This window comes from Schistocerca serialis, chromosome 6, assembly GCF_023864345.2.
Source record: "Schistocerca serialis cubense isolate TAMUIC-IGC-003099 chromosome 6, iqSchSeri2.2, whole genome shotgun sequence".
Taxonomy (NCBI): Eukaryota; Metazoa; Arthropoda; class Insecta; order Orthoptera; family Acrididae; genus Schistocerca; species Schistocerca serialis.
This window is the reverse complement of record NC_064643.1, coordinates 655,732,533-655,749,950: the sequence shown is the minus strand read 5'-3', so window position 1 is coordinate 655,749,950 and position 17,418 is coordinate 655,732,533. Positions and strand designations below refer to the sequence as shown.

Here is a 17,418-nt window from a genome sequence, read left to right as displayed (position 1 = left end):
CCACTACAAAAGACGCATTCTTTACATTCAATTTCAGCATATACGTCGCGAGTGCCATATGACAGGGCCTGTCTCTCGATGTCGATTTGTATTTGGTGTCTGTTAAGTGTCGGTCTGCAGTAGGCCGCTGTTGGCCGAGCGACGTGCAGTCGCCTTACATGAAGCCCCATGGGCAACGCCAGTGCCACTGTGGACAACAGCATACTGTAGCCAGAGAGAGGAGCCGAAAGGCGCATTTCGCAGTCGAGCCACGCTGTCCCACAAGCTGTGCACTAGGTCAGGATTGTGCAGACCGCAAACTTTTAAACTTTTGGTGGGCCGACGCTCGTCGTCGATCGCAAGGTCGAAACATTCAAGAGATTTGGAAAACGGCAATGTGGACACCCCCAGCAGCAGCTGTGTGCCAAATCCGATATCTGGTCGAGGGCTGCAAGATTCAGTATGATGAAGTACCAATTTGGGGATAGCTCACAAACGCTAAGCTGCCGCCTTCTTAGCTCAGTGGTAGAGCACTGGTCTCGTAAACCAGGGGTCGTGAGTTCGAACCTCACAGAAGGCATTCATTTTTTAAACCTTCCTGCAAGGAGCGGAGCTATCTCGAGCAGCATCTAACACATGGCAGTACACTGAATGAAAGGGATGTTCTACAACCTATGACAAGTATTCTACTGGCCTCAGAGGTTTTCTGAATGCATAGGTTGAACATTGGTTTGTATGCATTTTGTAGTATAATGTCATGCTTGGCGATGTCATTCGTTTACGAGCCTCGCTACAGTGTGCATGCACGTTATCCATGTGAAGAGGCGTAAGCAAATGCTACCATTCTGCGAGATTCCTGCAGAAGGTATACGAATTGCGTTGATATACAGAGCACAAGGGAGCCAAAGTCAAGGCCTCCGTGGCGCAATCGGCTAGCGCGTTCGGCTGTTAACCGAAAGGTTGGTGGTTCGAGCCCACCCGGGGGCGAAATCGTTTTAACCGGCACCGAGGTGAGGACATACGTCAACTTTGTTAGAGATACACAGCTAGTGTGACAATTTGGCTGCGTTTGAGTGATGCCACAGAGCCTTATACACATTCAGCCAAGTGACACTGTAGGTAAAAACATGGCCCTACACAGACGTTCTACTGTTTTCCTTTTTAGTCGTCATGTGTGACACTGCAGTAGAGGGACGCCCACTACAAAAGACGCATTCTTTACATTCAATTTCAGCATATACGTCGCGAGTGCCATATGACAGGGCCTGTCTCTCGATGTCGATTTGTATTTGGTGTCTCTTAAGTGTCGGTCTGCAGTAGGCCGCTGTTGGCCGAGCGACGTGCAGTCGCACTGTGGACAACAGCATACTGTAGCCAGAGAGAGGAGCCGAAAGGCGCATTTCGCAGTCGAGCCACGCTGTCCCACAAGCTGTGCACTAGGTCAGGATTGTGCAGACCGCAAACTTTTGGTGGGCCGACGCTCGTCGTCGATCGCAAGGGCGAAACATTCAAGAGATTTGGAAAACGGCAATGTGGACACCCCCAGCAGCAGCTGTGTGCCAAATCCGATATCTGGTCGAGGGCTGCAAGATTCAGTATGATGAAGTACCAATTTGGGGATAGCTCACAAACGCTAAGCTGCCGCCTTCTTAGCTCAGTGGTAGAGCACTGGTCTCGTAAACCAGGGGTCGTGAGTTCGAACCTCACAGAAGGCATTCATTTTTTAAACCTTCCTGCAAGGAGCGGAGCTATCTCGAGCAGCATCTAACACATGGCAGTACACTGAATGAAAGGGATGTTCTACAACCTATGACAAGTATTCTACTGGCCTCAGAGGTTTTCTGAATGCATAGGTTGAACATTGGTTTGTATGCATTTTGTAGTATAATGTCATGCTTGGCGATGTCATTCGTTTACGAGCCTCGCTACAGTGTGCATGCACGTTATCCATGTGAAGAGGCGTAAGCAAATGCTACCATTCTGCGAGATTCCTGCAGAAGGTATACGAATTGCGTTGATATACAGAGCACAAGGGAGCCAAAGTCAAGGCCTCCGTGGCGCAATCGGCTAGCGCGTTCGGCTGTTAACCGAAAGGTTGGTGGTTCGAGCCCACCCGGGGGCGAAATCGTTTTAACCGGCACCGAGGTGAGGACATACGTCAACTTTGTTAGAGATACACAGCTAGTGTGACAATTTGGCTGCGTTTGAGTGATGCCACAGAGCCTTATACACATTCAGCCAAGTGACACTGTAGGTAAAAACATGGCCCTACACAGACGTTCTACTGTTTTCCTTTTTATTCGTCATGTGTGACACTGCAGTAGAGGGACGCCCACTACAAAAGACGCATTCTTTACATTCAATTTCAGCATATACGTCGCGAGTGCCATATGACAGGGCCTGTCTCTCGATGTCGATTTGTATTTGGTGTCTCTTAAGTGTCGGTCTGCAGTAGGCCGCTGTTGGCCGAGCGACGTGCAGTCGCCTTACATGAAGCCCCATGGGCAACGCCAGTGCCACTGTGGACAACAGCATACTGTAGCCAGAGAGAGGAGCCGAAAGGCGCATTTCGCAGTCGAGCCACGCTGTCCCACAAGCTGTGCACTAGGTCAGGATTGTGCAGACCGCAAACTTTTGGTGGGCCGACGCTCGTCGTCGATCGCAAGGGCGAAACATTCAAGAGATTTGGAAAACGGCAATGTGGACACCCCCAGCAGCAGCTGTGTGCCAAATCCGATATCTGGTCGAGGGCTGCAAGATTCAGTATGATGAAGTACCAATTTGGGGATAGCTCACAAACGCTAAGCTGCCGCCTTCTTAGCTCAGTGGTAGAGCACTGGTCTCGTAAACCAGGGGTCGTGAGTTCGAACCTCACAGAAGGCATTCATTTTTTAAACCTTCCTGCAAGGAGCGGAGCTATCTCGAGCAGCATCTAACACATGGCAGTACACTGAATGAAAGGGATGTTCTACAACCTATGACAAGTATTCTACTGGCCTCAGAGGTTTTCTGAATGCATAGGTTGAACATTGGTTTGTATGCATTTTGTAGTATAATGTCATGCTTGGCGATGTCATTCGTTTACGAGCCTCGCTACAGTGTGCATGCACGTTATCCATGTGAAGAGGCGTAAGCAAATGCTACCATTCTGCGAGATTCCTGCAGAAGGTATACGAATTGCGTTGATATACAGAGCACAAGGGAGCCAAAGTCAAGGCCTCCGTGGCGCAATCGGCTAGCGCGTTCGGCTGTTAACCGAAAGGTTGGTGGTTCGAGCCCACCCGGGGGCGAAATCGTTTTAACCGGCACCGAGGTGAGGACATACGTCAACTTTGTTAGAGATACACAGCTAGTGTGACAATTTGGCTGCGTTTGAGTGATGCCACAGAGCCTTATACACATTCAGCCAAGTGACACTGTAGGTAAAAACATGGCCCTACACAGACGTTCTACTGTTTTCCTTTTTAGTCGTCATGTGTGACACTGCAGTAGAGGGACGCCCACTACAAAAGACGCATTCTTTACATTCAATTTCAGCATATACGTCGCGAGTGCCATATGACAGGGCCTGTCTCTCGATGTCGATTTGTATTTGGTGTCTCTTAAGTGTCGGTCTGCAGTAGGCCGCTGTTGGCCGAGCGACGTGCAGTCGCCTTACATGAAGCCCCATGGGCAACGCCAGTGCCACTGTGGACAACAGCATACTGTAGCCAGAGAGAGGAGCCGAAAGGCGCATTTCGCAGTCGAGCCACGCTGTCCCACAAGCTGTGCACTAGGTCAGGATTGTGCAGACCGCAAACTTTTGGTGGGCCGACGCTCGTCGTCGATCGCAAGGGCGAAACATTCAAGAGATTTGGAAAACGGCAATGTGGACACCCCCAGCAGCAGCTGTGTGCCAAATCCGATATCTGGTCGAGGGCTGCAAGATTCAGTATGATGAAGTACCAATTTGGGGATAGCTCACAAACGCTAAGCTGCCGCCTTCTTAGCTCAGTGGTAGAGCACTGGTCTCGTAAACCAGGGGTCGTGAGTTCGAACCTCACAGAAGGCATTCATTTTTTAAACCTTCCTGCAAGGAGCGGAGCTATCTCGAGCAGCATCTAACACATGGCAGTACACTGAATGAAAGGGATGTTCTACAACCTATGACAAGTATTCTACTGGCCTCAGAGGTTTTCTGAATGCATAGGTTGAACATTGGTTTGTATGCATTTTGTAGTATAATGTCATGCTTGGCGATGTCATTCGTTTACGAGCCTCGCTACAGTGTGCATGCACGTTATCCATGTGAAGAGGCGTAAGCAAATGCTACCATTCTGCGAGATTCCTGCAGAAGGTATACGAATTGCGTTGATATACAGAGCACAAGGGAGCCAAAGTCAAGGCCTCCGTGGCGCAATCGGCTAGCGCGTTCGGCTGTTAACCGAAAGGTTGGTGGTTCGAGCCCACCCGGGGGCGAAATCGTTTTAACCGGCACCGAGGTGAGGACATACGTCAACTTTGTTAGAGATACACAGCTAGTGTGACAATTTGGCTGCGTTTGAGTGATGCCACAGAGCCTTATACACATTCAGCCAAGTGACACTGTAGGTAAAAACATGGCCCTACACAGACGTTCTACTGTTTTCCTTTTTAGTCGTCATGTGTGACACTGCAGTAGAGGGACGCCCACTACAAAAGACGCATTCTTTACATTCAATTTCAGCATATACGTCGCGAGTGCCATATGACAGGGCCTGTCTCTCGATGTCGATTTGTATTTGGTGTCTCTTAAGTGTCGGTCTGCAGTAGGCCGCTGTTGGCCGAGCGACGTGCAGTCGCCTTACATGAAGCCCCATGGGCAACGCCAGTGCCACTGTGGACAACAGCATACTGTAGCCAGAGAGAGGAGCCGAAAGGCGCATTTCGCAGTCGAGCCACGCTGTCCCACAAGCTGTGCACTAGGTCAGGATTGTGCAGACCGCAAACTTTTAAACTTTTGGTGGGCCGACGCTCGTCGTCGATCGCAAGGTCGAAACATTCAAGAGATTTGGAAAACGGCAATGTGGACACCCCCAGCAGCAGCTGTGTGCCAAATCCGATATCTGGTCGAGGGCTGCAAGATTCAGTATGATGAAGTACCAATTTGGGGATAGCTCACAAACGCTAAGCTGCCGCCTTCTTAGCTCAGTGGTAGAGCACTGGTCTCGTAAACCAGGGGTCGTGAGTTCGAACCTCACAGAAGGCATTCATTTTTTAAACCTTCCTGCAAGGAGCGGAGCTATCTCGAGCAGCATCTAACACATGGCAGTACACTGAATGAAAGGGATGTTCTACAACCTATGACAAGTATTCTACTGGCCTCAGAGGTTTTCTGAATGCATAGGTTGAACATTGGTTTGTATGCATTTTGTAGTATAATGTCATGCTTGGCGATGTCATTCGTTTACGAGCCTCGCTACAGTGTGCATGCACGTTATCCATGTGAAGAGGCGTAAGCAAATGCTACCATTCTGCGAGATTCCTGCAGAAGGTATACGAATTGCGTTGATATACAGAGCACAAGGGAGCCAAAGTCAAGGCCTCCGTGGCGCAATCGGCTAGCGCGTTCGGCTGTTAACCGAAAGGTTGGTGGTTCGAGCCCACCCGGGGGCGAAATCGTTTTAACCGGCACCGAGGTGAGGACATACGTCAACTTTGTTAGAGATACACAGCTAGTGTGACAATTTGGCTGCGTTTGAGTGATGCCACAGAGCCTTATACACATTCAGCCAAGTGACACTGTAGGTAAAAACATGGCCCTACACAGACGTTCTACTGTTTTCCTTTTTAGTCGTCATGTGTGACACTGCAGTAGAGGGACGCCCACTACAAAAGACGCATTCTTTACATTCAATTTCAGCATATACGTCGCGAGTGCCATATGACAGGGCCTGTCTCTCGATGTCGATTTGTATTTGGTGTCTGTTAAGTGTCGGTCTGCAGTAGGCCGCTGTTGGCCGAGCGACGTGCAGTCGCCTTACATGAAGCCCCATGGGCAACGCCAGTGCCACTGTGGACAACAGCATACTGTAGCCAGAGAGAGGAGCCGAAAGGCGCATTTCGCAGTCGAGCCACGCTGTCCCACAAGCTGTGCACTAGGTCAGGATTGTGCAGACCGCAAACTTTTGGTGGGCCGACGCTCGTCGTCGATCGCAAGGGCGAAACATTCAAGAGATTTGGAAAACGGCAATGTGGACACCCCCAGCAGCAGCTGTGTGCCAAATCCGATATCTGGTCGAGGGCTGCAAGATTCAGTATGATGAAGTACCAATTTGGGGATAGCTCACAAACGCTAAGCTGCCGCCTTCTTAGCTCAGTGGTAGAGCACTGGTCTCGTAAACCAGGGGTCGTGAGTTCGAACCTCACAGAAGGCATTCATTTTTTAAACCTTCCTGCAAGGAGCGGAGCTATCTCGAGCAGCATCTAACACATGGCAGTACACTGAATGAAAGGGATGTTCTACAACCTATGACAAGTATTCTACTGGCCTCAGAGGTTTTCTGAATGCATAGGTTGAACATTGGTTTGTATGCATTTTGTAGTATAATGTCATGCTTGGCGATGTCATTCGTTTACGAGCCTCGCTACAGTGTGCATGCACGTTATCCATGTGAAGAGGCGTAAGCAAATGCTACCATTCTGCGAGATTCCTGCAGAAGGTATACGAATTGCGTTGATATACAGAGCACAAGGGAGCCAAAGTCAAGGCCTCCGTGGCGCAATCGGCTAGCGCGTTCGGCTGTTAACCGAAAGGTTGGTGGTTCGAGCCCACCCGGGGGCGAAATCGTTTTAACCGGCACCGAGGTGAGGACATACGTCAACTTTGTTAGAGATACACAGCTAGTGTGACAATTTGGCTGCGTTTGAGTGATGCCACAGAGCCTTATACACATTCAGCCAAGTGACACTGTAGGTAAAAACATGGCCCTACACAGACGTTCTACTGTTTTCCTTTTTAGTCGTCATGTGTGACACTGCAGTAGAGGGACGCCCACTACAAAAGACGCATTCTTTACATTCAATTTCAGCATATACGTCGCGAGTGCCATATGACAGGGCCTGTCTCTCGATGTCGATTTGTATTTGGTGTCTCTTAAGTGTCGGTCTGCAGTAGGCCGCTGTTGGCCGAGCGACGTGCAGTCGCCTTACATGAAGCCCCATGGGCAACGCCAGTGCCACTGTGGACAACAGCATACTGTAGCCAGAGAGAGGAGCCGAAAGGCGCATTTCGCAGTCGAGCCACGCTGTCCCACAAGCTGTGCACTAGGTCAGGATTGTGCAGACCGCAAACTTTTAAACTTTTGGTGGGCCGACGCTCGTCGTCGATCGCAAGGTCGAAACATTCAAGAGATTTGGAAAACGGCAATGTGGACACCCCCAGCAGCAGCTGTGTGCCAAATCCGATATCTGGTCGAGGGCTGCAAGATTCAGTATGATGAAGTACCAATTTGGGGATAGCTCACAAACGCTAAGCTGCCGCCTTCTTAGCTCAGTGGTAGAGCACTGGTCTCGTAAACCAGGGGTCGTGAGTTCGAACCTCACAGAAGGCATTCATTTTTTAAACCTTCCTGCAAGGAGCGGAGCTATCTCGAGCAGCATCTAACACATGGCAGTACACTGAATGAAAGGGATGTTCTACAACCTATGACAAGTATTCTACTGGCCTCAGAGGTTTTCTGAATGCATAGGTTGAACATTGGTTTGTATGCATTTTGTAGTATAATGTCATGCTTGGCGATGTCATTCGTTTACGAGCCTCGCTACAGTGTGCATGCACGTTATCCATGTGAAGAGGCGTAAGCAAATGCTACCATTCTGCGAGATTCCTGCAGAAGGTATACGAATTGCGTTGATATACAGAGCACAAGGGAGCCAAAGTCAAGGCCTCCGTGGCGCAATCGGCTAGCGCGTTCGGCTGTTAACCGAAAGGTTGGTGGTTCGAGCCCACCCGGGGGCGAAATCGTTTTAACCGGCACCGAGGTGAGGACATACGTCAACTTTGTTAGAGATACACAGCTAGTGTGACAATTTGGCTGCGTTTGAGTGATGCCACAGAGCCTTATACACATTCAGCCAAGTGACACTGTAGGTAAAAACATGGCCCTACACAGACGTTCTACTGTTTTCCTTTTTAGTCGTCATGTGTGACACTGCAGTAGAGGGACGCCCACTACAAAAGACGCATTCTTTACATTCAATTTCAGCATATACGTCGCGAGTGCCATATGACAGGGCCTGTCTCTCGATGTCGATTTGTATTTGGTGTCTCTTAAGTGTCGGTCTGCAGTAGGCCGCTGTTGGCCGAGCGACGTGCAGTCGCACTGTGGACAACAGCATACTGTAGCCAGAGAGAGGAGCCGAAAGGCGCATTTCGCAGTCGAGCCACGCTGTCCCACAAGCTGTGCACTAGGTCAGGATTGTGCAGACCGCAAACTTTTGGTGGGCCGACGCTCGTCGTCGATCGCAAGGGCGAAACATTCAAGAGATTTGGAAAACGGCAATGTGGACACCCCCAGCAGCAGCTGTGTGCCAAATCCGATATCTGGTCGAGGGCTGCAAGATTCAGTATGATGAAGTACCAATTTGGGGATAGCTCACAAACGCTAAGCTGCCGCCTTCTTAGCTCAGTGGTAGAGCACTGGTCTCGTAAACCAGGGGTCGTGAGTTCGAACCTCACAGAAGGCATTCATTTTTTAAACCTTCCTGCAAGGAGCGGAGCTATCTCGAGCAGCATCTAACACATGGCAGTACACTGAATGAAAGGGATGTTCTACAACCTATGACAAGTATTCTACTGGCCTCAGAGGTTTTCTGAATGCATAGGTTGAACATTGGTTTGTATGCATTTTGTAGTATAATGTCATGCTTGGCGATGTCATTCGTTTACGAGCCTCGCTACAGTGTGCATGCACGTTATCCATGTGAAGAGGCGTAAGCAAATGCTACCATTCTGCGAGATTCCTGCAGAAGGTATACGAATTGCGTTGATATACAGAGCACAAGGGAGCCAAAGTCAAGGCCTCCGTGGCGCAATCGGCTAGCGCGTTCGGCTGTTAACCGAAAGGTTGGTGGTTCGAGCCCACCCGGGGGCGAAATCGTTTTAACCGGCACCGAGGTGAGGACATACGTCAACTTTGTTAGAGATACACAGCTAGTGTGACAATTTGGCTGCGTTTGAGTGATGCCACAGAGCCTTATACACATTCAGCCAAGTGACACTGTAGGTAAAAACATGGCCCTACACAGACGTTCTACTGTTTTCCTTTTTATTCGTCATGTGTGACACTGCAGTAGAGGGACGCCCACTACAAAAGACGCATTCTTTACATTCAATTTCAGCATATACGTCGCGAGTGCCATATGACAGGGCCTGTCTCTCGATGTCGATTTGTATTTGGTGTCTCTTAAGTGTCGGTCTGCAGTAGGCCGCTGTTGGCCGAGCGACGTGCAGTCGCCTTACATGAAGCCCCATGGGCAACGCCAGTGCCACTGTGGACAACAGCATACTGTAGCCAGAGAGAGGAGCCGAAAGGCGCATTTCGCAGTCGAGCCACGCTGTCCCACAAGCTGTGCACTAGGTCAGGATTGTGCAGACCGCAAACTTTTGGTGGGCCGACGCTCGTCGTCGATCGCAAGGGCGAAACATTCAAGAGATTTGGAAAACGGCAATGTGGACACCCCCAGCAGCAGCTGTGTGCCAAATCCGATATCTGGTCGAGGGCTGCAAGATTCAGTATGATGAAGTACCAATTTGGGGATAGCTCACAAACGCTAAGCTGCCGCCTTCTTAGCTCAGTGGTAGAGCACTGGTCTCGTAAACCAGGGGTCGTGAGTTCGAACCTCACAGAAGGCATTCATTTTTTAAACCTTCCTGCAAGGAGCGGAGCTATCTCGAGCAGCATCTAACACATGGCAGTACACTGAATGAAAGGGATGTTCTACAACCTATGACAAGTATTCTACTGGCCTCAGAGGTTTTCTGAATGCATAGGTTGAACATTGGTTTGTATGCATTTTGTAGTATAATGTCATGCTTGGCGATGTCATTCGTTTACGAGCCTCGCTACAGTGTGCATGCACGTTATCCATGTGAAGAGGCGTAAGCAAATGCTACCATTCTGCGAGATTCCTGCAGAAGGTATACGAATTGCGTTGATATACAGAGCACAAGGGAGCCAAAGTCAAGGCCTCCGTGGCGCAATCGGCTAGCGCGTTCGGCTGTTAACCGAAAGGTTGGTGGTTCGAGCCCACCCGGGGGCGAAATCGTTTTAACCGGCACCGAGGTGAGGACATACGTCAACTTTGTTAGAGATACACAGCTAGTGTGACAATTTGGCTGCGTTTGAGTGATGCCACAGAGCCTTATACACATTCAGCCAAGTGACACTGTAGGTAAAAACATGGCCCTACACAGACGTTCTACTGTTTTCCTTTTTAGTCGTCATGTGTGACACTGCAGTAGAGGGACGCCCACTACAAAAGACGCATTCTTTACATTCAATTTCAGCATATACGTCGCGAGTGCCATATGACAGGGCCTGTCTCTCGATGTCGATTTGTATTTGGTGTCTCTTAAGTGTCGGTCTGCAGTAGGCCGCTGTTGGCCGAGCGACGTGCAGTCGCCTTACATGAAGCCCCATGGGCAACGCCAGTGCCACTGTGGACAACAGCATACTGTAGCCAGAGAGAGGAGCCGAAAGGCGCATTTCGCAGTCGAGCCACGCTGTCCCACAAGCTGTGCACTAGGTCAGGATTGTGCAGACCGCAAACTTTTAAACTTTTGGTGGGCCGACGCTCGTCGTCGATCGCAAGGTCGAAACATTCAAGAGATTTGGAAAACGGCAATGTGGACACCCCCAGCAGCAGCTGTGTGCCAAATCCGATATCTGGTCGAGGGCTGCAAGATTCAGTATGATGAAGTACCAATTTGGGGATAGCTCACAAACGCTAAGCTGCCGCCTTCTTAGCTCAGTGGTAGAGCACTGGTCTCGTAAACCAGGGGTCGTGAGTTCGAACCTCACAGAAGGCATTCATTTTTTAAACCTTCCTGCAAGGAGCGGAGCTATCTCGAGCAGCATCTAACACATGGCAGTACACTGAATGAAAGGGATGTTCTACAACCTATGACAAGTATTCTACTGGCCTCAGAGGTTTTCTGAATGCATAGGTTGAACATTGGTTTGTATGCATTTTGTAGTATAATGTCATGCTTGGCGATGTCATTCGTTTACGAGCCTCGCTACAGTGTGCATGCACGTTATCCATGTGAAGAGGCGTAAGCAAATGCTACCATTCTGCGAGATTCCTGCAGAAGGTATACGAATTGCGTTGATATACAGAGCACAAGGGAGCCAAAGTCAAGGCCTCCGTGGCGCAATCGGCTAGCGCGTTCGGCTGTTAACCGAAAGGTTGGTGGTTCGAGCCCACCCGGGGGCGAAATCGTTTTAACCGGCACCGAGGTGAGGACATACGTCAACTTTGTTAGAGATACACAGCTAGTGTGACAATTTGGCTGCGTTTGAGTGATGCCACAGAGCCTTATACACATTCAGCCAAGTGACACTGTAGGTAAAAACATGGCCCTACACAGACGTTCTACTGTTTTCCTTTTTAGTCGTCATGTGTGACACTGCAGTAGAGGGACGCCCACTACAAAAGACGCATTCTTTACATTCAATTTCAGCATATACGTCGCGAGTGCCATATGACAGGGCCTGTCTCTCGATGTCGATTTGTATTTGGTGTCTGTTAAGTGTCGGTCTGCAGTAGGCCGCTGTTGGCCGAGCGACGTGCAGTCGCCTTACATGAAGCCCCATGGGCAACGCCAGTGCCACTGTGGACAACAGCATACTGTAGCCAGAGAGAGGAGCCGAAAGGCGCATTTCGCAGTCGAGCCACGCTGTCCCACAAGCTGTGCACTAGGTCAGGATTGTGCAGACCGCAAACTTTTGGTGGGCCGACGCTCGTCGTCGATCGCAAGGGCGAAACATTCAAGAGATTTGGAAAACGGCAATGTGGACACCCCCAGCAGCAGCTGTGTGCCAAATCCGATATCTGGTCGAGGGCTGCAAGATTCAGTATGATGAAGTACCAATTTGGGGATAGCTCACAAACGCTAAGCTGCCGCCTTCTTAGCTCAGTGGTAGAGCACTGGTCTCGTAAACCAGGGGTCGTGAGTTCGAACCTCACAGAAGGCATTCATTTTTTAAACCTTCCTGCAAGGAGCGGAGCTATCTCGAGCAGCATCTAACACATGGCAGTACACTGAATGAAAGGGATGTTCTACAACCTATGACAAGTATTCTACTGGCCTCAGAGGTTTTCTGAATGCATAGGTTGAACATTGGTTTGTATGCATTTTGTAGTATAATGTCATGCTTGGCGATGTCATTCGTTTACGAGCCTCGCTACAGTGTGCATGCACGTTATCCATGTGAAGAGGCGTAAGCAAATGCTACCATTCTGCGAGATTCCTGCAGAAGGTATACGAATTGCGTTGATATACAGAGCACAAGGGAGCCAAAGTCAAGGCCTCCGTGGCGCAATCGGCTAGCGCGTTCGGCTGTTAACCGAAAGGTTGGTGGTTCGAGCCCACCCGGGGGCGAAATCGTTTTAACCGGCACCGAGGTGAGGACATACGTCAACTTTGTTAGAGATACACAGCTAGTGTGACAATTTGGCTGCGTTTGAGTGATGCCACAGAGCCTTATACACATTCAGCCAAGTGACACTGTAGGTAAAAACATGGCCCTACACAGACGTTCTACTGTTTTCCTTTTTAGTCGTCATGTGTGACACTGCAGTAGAGGGACGCCCACTACAAAAGACGCATTCTTTACATTCAATTTCAGCATATACGTCGCGAGTGCCATATGACAGGGCCTGTCTCTCGATGTCGATTTGTATTTGGTGTCTCTTAAGTGTCGGTCTGCAGTAGGCCGCTGTTGGCCGAGCGACGTGCAGTCGCCTTACATGAAGCCCCATGGGCAACGCCAGTGCCACTGTGGACAACAGCATACTGTAGCCAGAGAGAGGAGCCGAAAGGCGCATTTCGCAGTCGAGCCACGCTGTCCCACAAGCTGTGCACTAGGTCAGGATTGTGCAGACCGCAAACTTTTAAACTTTTGGTGGGCCGACGCTCGTCGTCGATCGCAAGGTCGAAACATTCAAGAGATTTGGAAAACGGCAATGTGGACACCCCCAGCAGCAGCTGTGTGCCAAATCCGATATCTGGTCGAGGGCTGCAAGATTCAGTATGATGAAGTACCAATTTGGGGATAGCTCACAAACGCTAAGCTGCCGCCTTCTTAGCTCAGTGGTAGAGCACTGGTCTCGTAAACCAGGGGTCGTGAGTTCGAACCTCACAGAAGGCATTCATTTTTTAAACCTTCCTGCAAGGAGCGGAGCTATCTCGAGCAGCATCTAACACATGGCAGTACACTGAATGAAAGGGATGTTCTACAACCTATGACAAGTATTCTACTGGCCTCAGAGGTTTTCTGAATGCATAGGTTGAACATTGGTTTGTATGCATTTTGTAGTATAATGTCATGCTTGGCGATGTCATTCGTTTACGAGCCTCGCTACAGTGTGCATGCACGTTATCCATGTGAAGAGGCGTAAGCAAATGCTACCATTCTGCGAGATTCCTGCAGAAGGTATACGAATTGCGTTGATATACAGAGCACAAGGGAGCCAAAGTCAAGGCCTCCGTGGCGCAATCGGCTAGCGCGTTCGGCTGTTAACCGAAAGGTTGGTGGTTCGAGCCCACCCGGGGGCGAAATCGTTTTAACCGGCACCGAGGTGAGGACATACGTCAACTTTGTTAGAGATACACAGCTAGTGTGACAATTTGGCTGCGTTTGAGTGATGCCACAGAGCCTTATACACATTCAGCCAAGTGACACTGTAGGTAAAAACATGGCCCTACACAGACGTTCTACTGTTTTCCTTTTTATTCGTCATGTGTGACACTGCAGTAGAGGGACGCCCACTACAAAAGACGCATTCTTTACATTCAATTTCAGCATATACGTCGCGAGTGCCATATGACAGGGCCTGTCTCTCGATGTCGATTTGTATTTGGTGTCTCTTAAGTGTCGGTCTGCAGTAGGCCGCTGTTGGCCGAGCGACGTGCAGTCGCCTTACATGAAGCCCCATGGGCAACGCCAGTGCCACTGTGGACAACAGCATACTGTAGCCAGAGAGAGGAGCCGAAAGGCGCATTTCGCAGTCGAGCCACGCTGTCCCACAAGCTGTGCACTAGGTCAGGATTGTGCAGACCGCAAACTTTTGGTGGGCCGACGCTCGTCGTCGATCGCAAGGGCGAAACATTCAAGAGATTTGGAAAACGGCAATGTGGACACCCCCAGCAGCAGCTGTGTGCCAAATCCGATATCTGGTCGAGGGCTGCAAGATTCAGTATGATGAAGTACCAATTTGGGGATAGCTCACAAACGCTAAGCTGCCGCCTTCTTAGCTCAGTGGTAGAGCACTGGTCTCGTAAACCAGGGGTCGTGAGTTCGAACCTCACAGAAGGCATTCATTTTTTAAACCTTCCTGCAAGGAGCGGAGCTATCTCGAGCAGCATCTAACACATGGCAGTACACTGAATGAAAGGGATGTTCTACAACCTATGACAAGTATTCTACTGGCCTCAGAGGTTTTCTGAATGCATAGGTTGAACATTGGTTTGTATGCATTTTGTAGTATAATGTCATGCTTGGCGATGTCATTCGTTTACGAGCCTCGCTACAGTGTGCATGCACGTTATCCATGTGAAGAGGCGTAAGCAAATGCTACCATTCTGCGAGATTCCTGCAGAAGGTATACGAATTGCGTTGATATACAGAGCACAAGGGAGCCAAAGTCAAGGCCTCCGTGGCGCAATCGGCTAGCGCGTTCGGCTGTTAACCGAAAGGTTGGTGGTTCGAGCCCACCCGGGGGCGAAATCGTTTTAACCGGCACCGAGGTGAGGACATACGTCAACTTTGTTAGAGATACACAGCTAGTGTGACAATTTGGCTGCGTTTGAGTGATGCCACAGAGCCTTATACACATTCAGCCAAGTGACACTGTAGGTAAAAACATGGCCCTACACAGACGTTCTACTGTTTTCCTTTTTAGTCGTCATGTGTGACACTGCAGTAGAGGGACGCCCACTACAAAAGACGCATTCTTTACATTCAATTTCAGCATATACGTCGCGAGTGCCATATGACAGGGCCTGTCTCTCGATGTCGATTTGTATTTGGTGTCTCTTAAGTGTCGGTCTGCAGTAGGCCGCTGTTGGCCGAGCGACGTGCAGTCGCCTTACATGAAGCCCCATGGGCAACGCCAGTGCCACTGTGGACAACAGCATACTGTAGCCAGAGAGAGGAGCCGAAAGGCGCATTTCGCAGTCGAGCCACGCTGTCCCACAAGCTGTGCACTAGGTCAGGATTGTGCAGACCGCAAACTTTTGGTGGGCCGACGCTCGTCGTCGATCGCAAGGGCGAAACATTCAAGAGATTTGGAAAACGGCAATGTGGACACCCCCAGCAGCAGCTGTGTGCCAAATCCGATATCTGGTCGAGGGCTGCAAGATTCAGTATGATGAAGTACCAATTTGGGGATAGCTCACAAACGCTAAGCTGCCGCCTTCTTAGCTCAGTGGTAGAGCACTGGTCTCGTAAACCAGGGGTCGTGAGTTCGAACCTCACAGAAGGCATTCATTTTTTAAACCTTCCTGCAAGGAGCGGAGCTATCTCGAGCAGCATCTAACACATGGCAGTACACTGAATGAAAGGGATGTTCTACAACCTATGACAAGTATTCTACTGGCCTCAGAGGTTTTCTGAATGCATAGGTTGAACATTGGTTTGTATGCATTTTGTAGTATAATGTCATGCTTGGCGATGTCATTCGTTTACGAGCCTCGCTACAGTGTGCATGCACGTTATCCATGTGAAGAGGCGTAAGCAAATGCTACCATTCTGCGAGATTCCTGCAGAAGGTATACGAATTGCGTTGATATACAGAGCACAAGGGAGCCAAAGTCAAGGCCTCCGTGGCGCAATCGGCTAGCGCGTTCGGCTGTTAACCGAAAGGTTGGTGGTTCGAGCCCACCCGGGGGCGAAATCGTTTTAACCGGCACCGAGGTGAGGACATACGTCAACTTTGTTAGAGATACACAGCTAGTGTGACAATTTGGCTGCGTTTGAGTGATGCCACAGAGCCTTATACACATTCAGCCAAGTGACACTGTAGGTAAAAACATGGCCCTACACAGACGTTCTACTGTTTTCCTTTTTAGTCGTCATGTGTGACACTGCAGTAGAGGGACGCCCACTACAAAAGACGCATTCTTTACATTCAATTTCAGCATATACGTCGCGAGTGCCATATGACAGGGCCTGTCTCTCGATGTCGATTTGTATTTGGTGTCTCTTAAGTGTCGGTCTGCAGTAGGCCGCTGTTGGCCGAGCGACGTGCAGTCGCCTTACATGAAGCCCCATGGGCAACGCCAGTGCCACTGTGGACAACAGCATACTGTAGCCAGAGAGAGGAGCCGAAAGGCGCATTTCGCAGTCGAGCCACGCTGTCCCACAAGCTGTGCACTAGGTCAGGATTGTGCAGACCGCAAACTTTTGGTGGGCCGACGCTCGTCGTCGATCGCAAGGGCGAAACATTCAAGAGATTTGGAAAACGGCAATGTGGACACCCCCAGCAGCAGCTGTGTGCCAAATCCGATATCTGGTCGAGGGCTGCAAGATTCAGTATGATGAAGTACCAATTTGGGGATAGCTCACAAACGCTAAGCTGCCGCCTTCTTAGCTCAGTGGTAGAGCACTGGTCTCGTAAACCAGGGGTCGTGAGTTCGAACCTCACAGAAGGCATTCATTTTTTAAACCTTCCTGCAAGGAGCGGAGCTATCTCGAGCAGCATCTAACACATGGCAGTACACTGAATGAAAGGGATGTTCTACAACCTATGACAAGTATTCTACTGGCCTCAGAGGTTTTCTGAATGCATAGGTTGAACATTGGTTTGTATGCATTTTGTAGTATAATGTCATGCTTGGCGATGTCATTCGTTTACGAGCCTCGCTACAGTGTGCATGCACGTTATCCATGTGAAGAGGCGTAAGCAAATGCTACCATTCTGCGAGATTCCTGCAGAAGGTATACGAATTGCGTTGATATACAGAGCACAAGGGAGCCAAAGTCAAGGCCTCCGTGGCGCAATCGGCTAGCGCGTTCGGCTGTTAACCGAAAGGTTGGTGGTTCGAGCCCACCCGGGGGCGAAATCGTTTTAACCGGCACCGAGGTGAGGACATACGTCAACTTTGTTAGAGATACACAGCTAGTGTGACAATTTGGCTGCGTTTGAGTGATGCCACAGAGCCTTATACACATTCAGCCAAGTGACACTGTAGGT

The 17,418-nt window shown here is 49.8% G+C and overlaps 30 non-coding genes across 30 annotated transcripts; all 30 read left to right on the top strand.

Moving 5' to 3' along the window:
• Nucleotides 1-487: 487 nt before the first annotated feature.
• Trnat-cgu (transfer RNA threonine (anticodon CGU)) lies at nucleotides 488-559 on the top strand. Its single transcript has one exon. It is a non-coding gene; the product is annotated as a tRNA-Thr (tRNA).
• A 333-nt stretch (nucleotides 560-892) lies between these two features.
• On the top strand, nucleotides 893-966 carry Trnan-guu (transfer RNA asparagine (anticodon GUU)). The gene has a single exon. It is a non-coding gene; the product is annotated as a tRNA-Asn (tRNA).
• Nucleotides 967-1,622: 656 nt separating this feature from the next.
• Trnat-cgu (transfer RNA threonine (anticodon CGU)) lies at nucleotides 1,623-1,694 on the top strand. Its single transcript has one exon. It is a non-coding gene; the product is annotated as a tRNA-Thr (tRNA).
• A 333-nt stretch (nucleotides 1,695-2,027) lies between these two features.
• Nucleotides 2,028-2,101, top strand: Trnan-guu (transfer RNA asparagine (anticodon GUU)). Its single transcript has one exon. It is a non-coding gene; the product is annotated as a tRNA-Asn (tRNA).
• A 689-nt stretch (nucleotides 2,102-2,790) lies between these two features.
• On the top strand, nucleotides 2,791-2,862 carry Trnat-cgu (transfer RNA threonine (anticodon CGU)). The gene has a single exon. It is a non-coding gene; the product is annotated as a tRNA-Thr (tRNA).
• A 333-nt stretch (nucleotides 2,863-3,195) lies between these two features.
• Nucleotides 3,196-3,269, top strand: Trnan-guu (transfer RNA asparagine (anticodon GUU)). Its single transcript has one exon. It is a non-coding gene; the product is annotated as a tRNA-Asn (tRNA).
• A 689-nt stretch (nucleotides 3,270-3,958) lies between these two features.
• Trnat-cgu (transfer RNA threonine (anticodon CGU)) lies at nucleotides 3,959-4,030 on the top strand. The gene has a single exon. It is a non-coding gene; the product is annotated as a tRNA-Thr (tRNA).
• A 333-nt stretch (nucleotides 4,031-4,363) lies between these two features.
• Nucleotides 4,364-4,437, top strand: Trnan-guu (transfer RNA asparagine (anticodon GUU)). The gene has a single exon. It is a non-coding gene; the product is annotated as a tRNA-Asn (tRNA).
• Nucleotides 4,438-5,134: 697 nt separating this feature from the next.
• On the top strand, nucleotides 5,135-5,206 carry Trnat-cgu (transfer RNA threonine (anticodon CGU)). The gene has a single exon. It is a non-coding gene; the product is annotated as a tRNA-Thr (tRNA).
• Nucleotides 5,207-5,539: 333 nt separating this feature from the next.
• On the top strand, nucleotides 5,540-5,613 carry Trnan-guu (transfer RNA asparagine (anticodon GUU)). Its single transcript has one exon. It is a non-coding gene; the product is annotated as a tRNA-Asn (tRNA).
• A 689-nt stretch (nucleotides 5,614-6,302) lies between these two features.
• Nucleotides 6,303-6,374, top strand: Trnat-cgu (transfer RNA threonine (anticodon CGU)). The gene has a single exon. It is a non-coding gene; the product is annotated as a tRNA-Thr (tRNA).
• A 333-nt stretch (nucleotides 6,375-6,707) lies between these two features.
• Nucleotides 6,708-6,781, top strand: Trnan-guu (transfer RNA asparagine (anticodon GUU)). Its single transcript has one exon. It is a non-coding gene; the product is annotated as a tRNA-Asn (tRNA).
• A 697-nt stretch (nucleotides 6,782-7,478) lies between these two features.
• Nucleotides 7,479-7,550, top strand: Trnat-cgu (transfer RNA threonine (anticodon CGU)). The gene has a single exon. It is a non-coding gene; the product is annotated as a tRNA-Thr (tRNA).
• Nucleotides 7,551-7,883: 333 nt separating this feature from the next.
• Nucleotides 7,884-7,957, top strand: Trnan-guu (transfer RNA asparagine (anticodon GUU)). The gene has a single exon. It is a non-coding gene; the product is annotated as a tRNA-Asn (tRNA).
• A 656-nt stretch (nucleotides 7,958-8,613) lies between these two features.
• Nucleotides 8,614-8,685, top strand: Trnat-cgu (transfer RNA threonine (anticodon CGU)). Its single transcript has one exon. It is a non-coding gene; the product is annotated as a tRNA-Thr (tRNA).
• Nucleotides 8,686-9,018: 333 nt separating this feature from the next.
• Trnan-guu (transfer RNA asparagine (anticodon GUU)) lies at nucleotides 9,019-9,092 on the top strand. The gene has a single exon. It is a non-coding gene; the product is annotated as a tRNA-Asn (tRNA).
• Nucleotides 9,093-9,781: 689 nt separating this feature from the next.
• Trnat-cgu (transfer RNA threonine (anticodon CGU)) lies at nucleotides 9,782-9,853 on the top strand. The gene has a single exon. It is a non-coding gene; the product is annotated as a tRNA-Thr (tRNA).
• Nucleotides 9,854-10,186: 333 nt separating this feature from the next.
• Nucleotides 10,187-10,260, top strand: Trnan-guu (transfer RNA asparagine (anticodon GUU)). Its single transcript has one exon. It is a non-coding gene; the product is annotated as a tRNA-Asn (tRNA).
• A 697-nt stretch (nucleotides 10,261-10,957) lies between these two features.
• On the top strand, nucleotides 10,958-11,029 carry Trnat-cgu (transfer RNA threonine (anticodon CGU)). The gene has a single exon. It is a non-coding gene; the product is annotated as a tRNA-Thr (tRNA).
• Nucleotides 11,030-11,362: 333 nt separating this feature from the next.
• Nucleotides 11,363-11,436, top strand: Trnan-guu (transfer RNA asparagine (anticodon GUU)). The gene has a single exon. It is a non-coding gene; the product is annotated as a tRNA-Asn (tRNA).
• A 689-nt stretch (nucleotides 11,437-12,125) lies between these two features.
• Nucleotides 12,126-12,197, top strand: Trnat-cgu (transfer RNA threonine (anticodon CGU)). The gene has a single exon. It is a non-coding gene; the product is annotated as a tRNA-Thr (tRNA).
• A 333-nt stretch (nucleotides 12,198-12,530) lies between these two features.
• On the top strand, nucleotides 12,531-12,604 carry Trnan-guu (transfer RNA asparagine (anticodon GUU)). Its single transcript has one exon. It is a non-coding gene; the product is annotated as a tRNA-Asn (tRNA).
• A 697-nt stretch (nucleotides 12,605-13,301) lies between these two features.
• On the top strand, nucleotides 13,302-13,373 carry Trnat-cgu (transfer RNA threonine (anticodon CGU)). The gene has a single exon. It is a non-coding gene; the product is annotated as a tRNA-Thr (tRNA).
• A 333-nt stretch (nucleotides 13,374-13,706) lies between these two features.
• Trnan-guu (transfer RNA asparagine (anticodon GUU)) lies at nucleotides 13,707-13,780 on the top strand. Its single transcript has one exon. It is a non-coding gene; the product is annotated as a tRNA-Asn (tRNA).
• A 689-nt stretch (nucleotides 13,781-14,469) lies between these two features.
• Nucleotides 14,470-14,541, top strand: Trnat-cgu (transfer RNA threonine (anticodon CGU)). Its single transcript has one exon. It is a non-coding gene; the product is annotated as a tRNA-Thr (tRNA).
• Nucleotides 14,542-14,874: 333 nt separating this feature from the next.
• Nucleotides 14,875-14,948, top strand: Trnan-guu (transfer RNA asparagine (anticodon GUU)). Its single transcript has one exon. It is a non-coding gene; the product is annotated as a tRNA-Asn (tRNA).
• A 689-nt stretch (nucleotides 14,949-15,637) lies between these two features.
• Nucleotides 15,638-15,709, top strand: Trnat-cgu (transfer RNA threonine (anticodon CGU)). Its single transcript has one exon. It is a non-coding gene; the product is annotated as a tRNA-Thr (tRNA).
• A 333-nt stretch (nucleotides 15,710-16,042) lies between these two features.
• On the top strand, nucleotides 16,043-16,116 carry Trnan-guu (transfer RNA asparagine (anticodon GUU)). The gene has a single exon. It is a non-coding gene; the product is annotated as a tRNA-Asn (tRNA).
• A 689-nt stretch (nucleotides 16,117-16,805) lies between these two features.
• Nucleotides 16,806-16,877, top strand: Trnat-cgu (transfer RNA threonine (anticodon CGU)). Its single transcript has one exon. It is a non-coding gene; the product is annotated as a tRNA-Thr (tRNA).
• Nucleotides 16,878-17,210: 333 nt separating this feature from the next.
• On the top strand, nucleotides 17,211-17,284 carry Trnan-guu (transfer RNA asparagine (anticodon GUU)). The gene has a single exon. It is a non-coding gene; the product is annotated as a tRNA-Asn (tRNA).
• The last annotated feature ends 134 nt before the right edge of the window (nucleotides 17,285-17,418 follow it).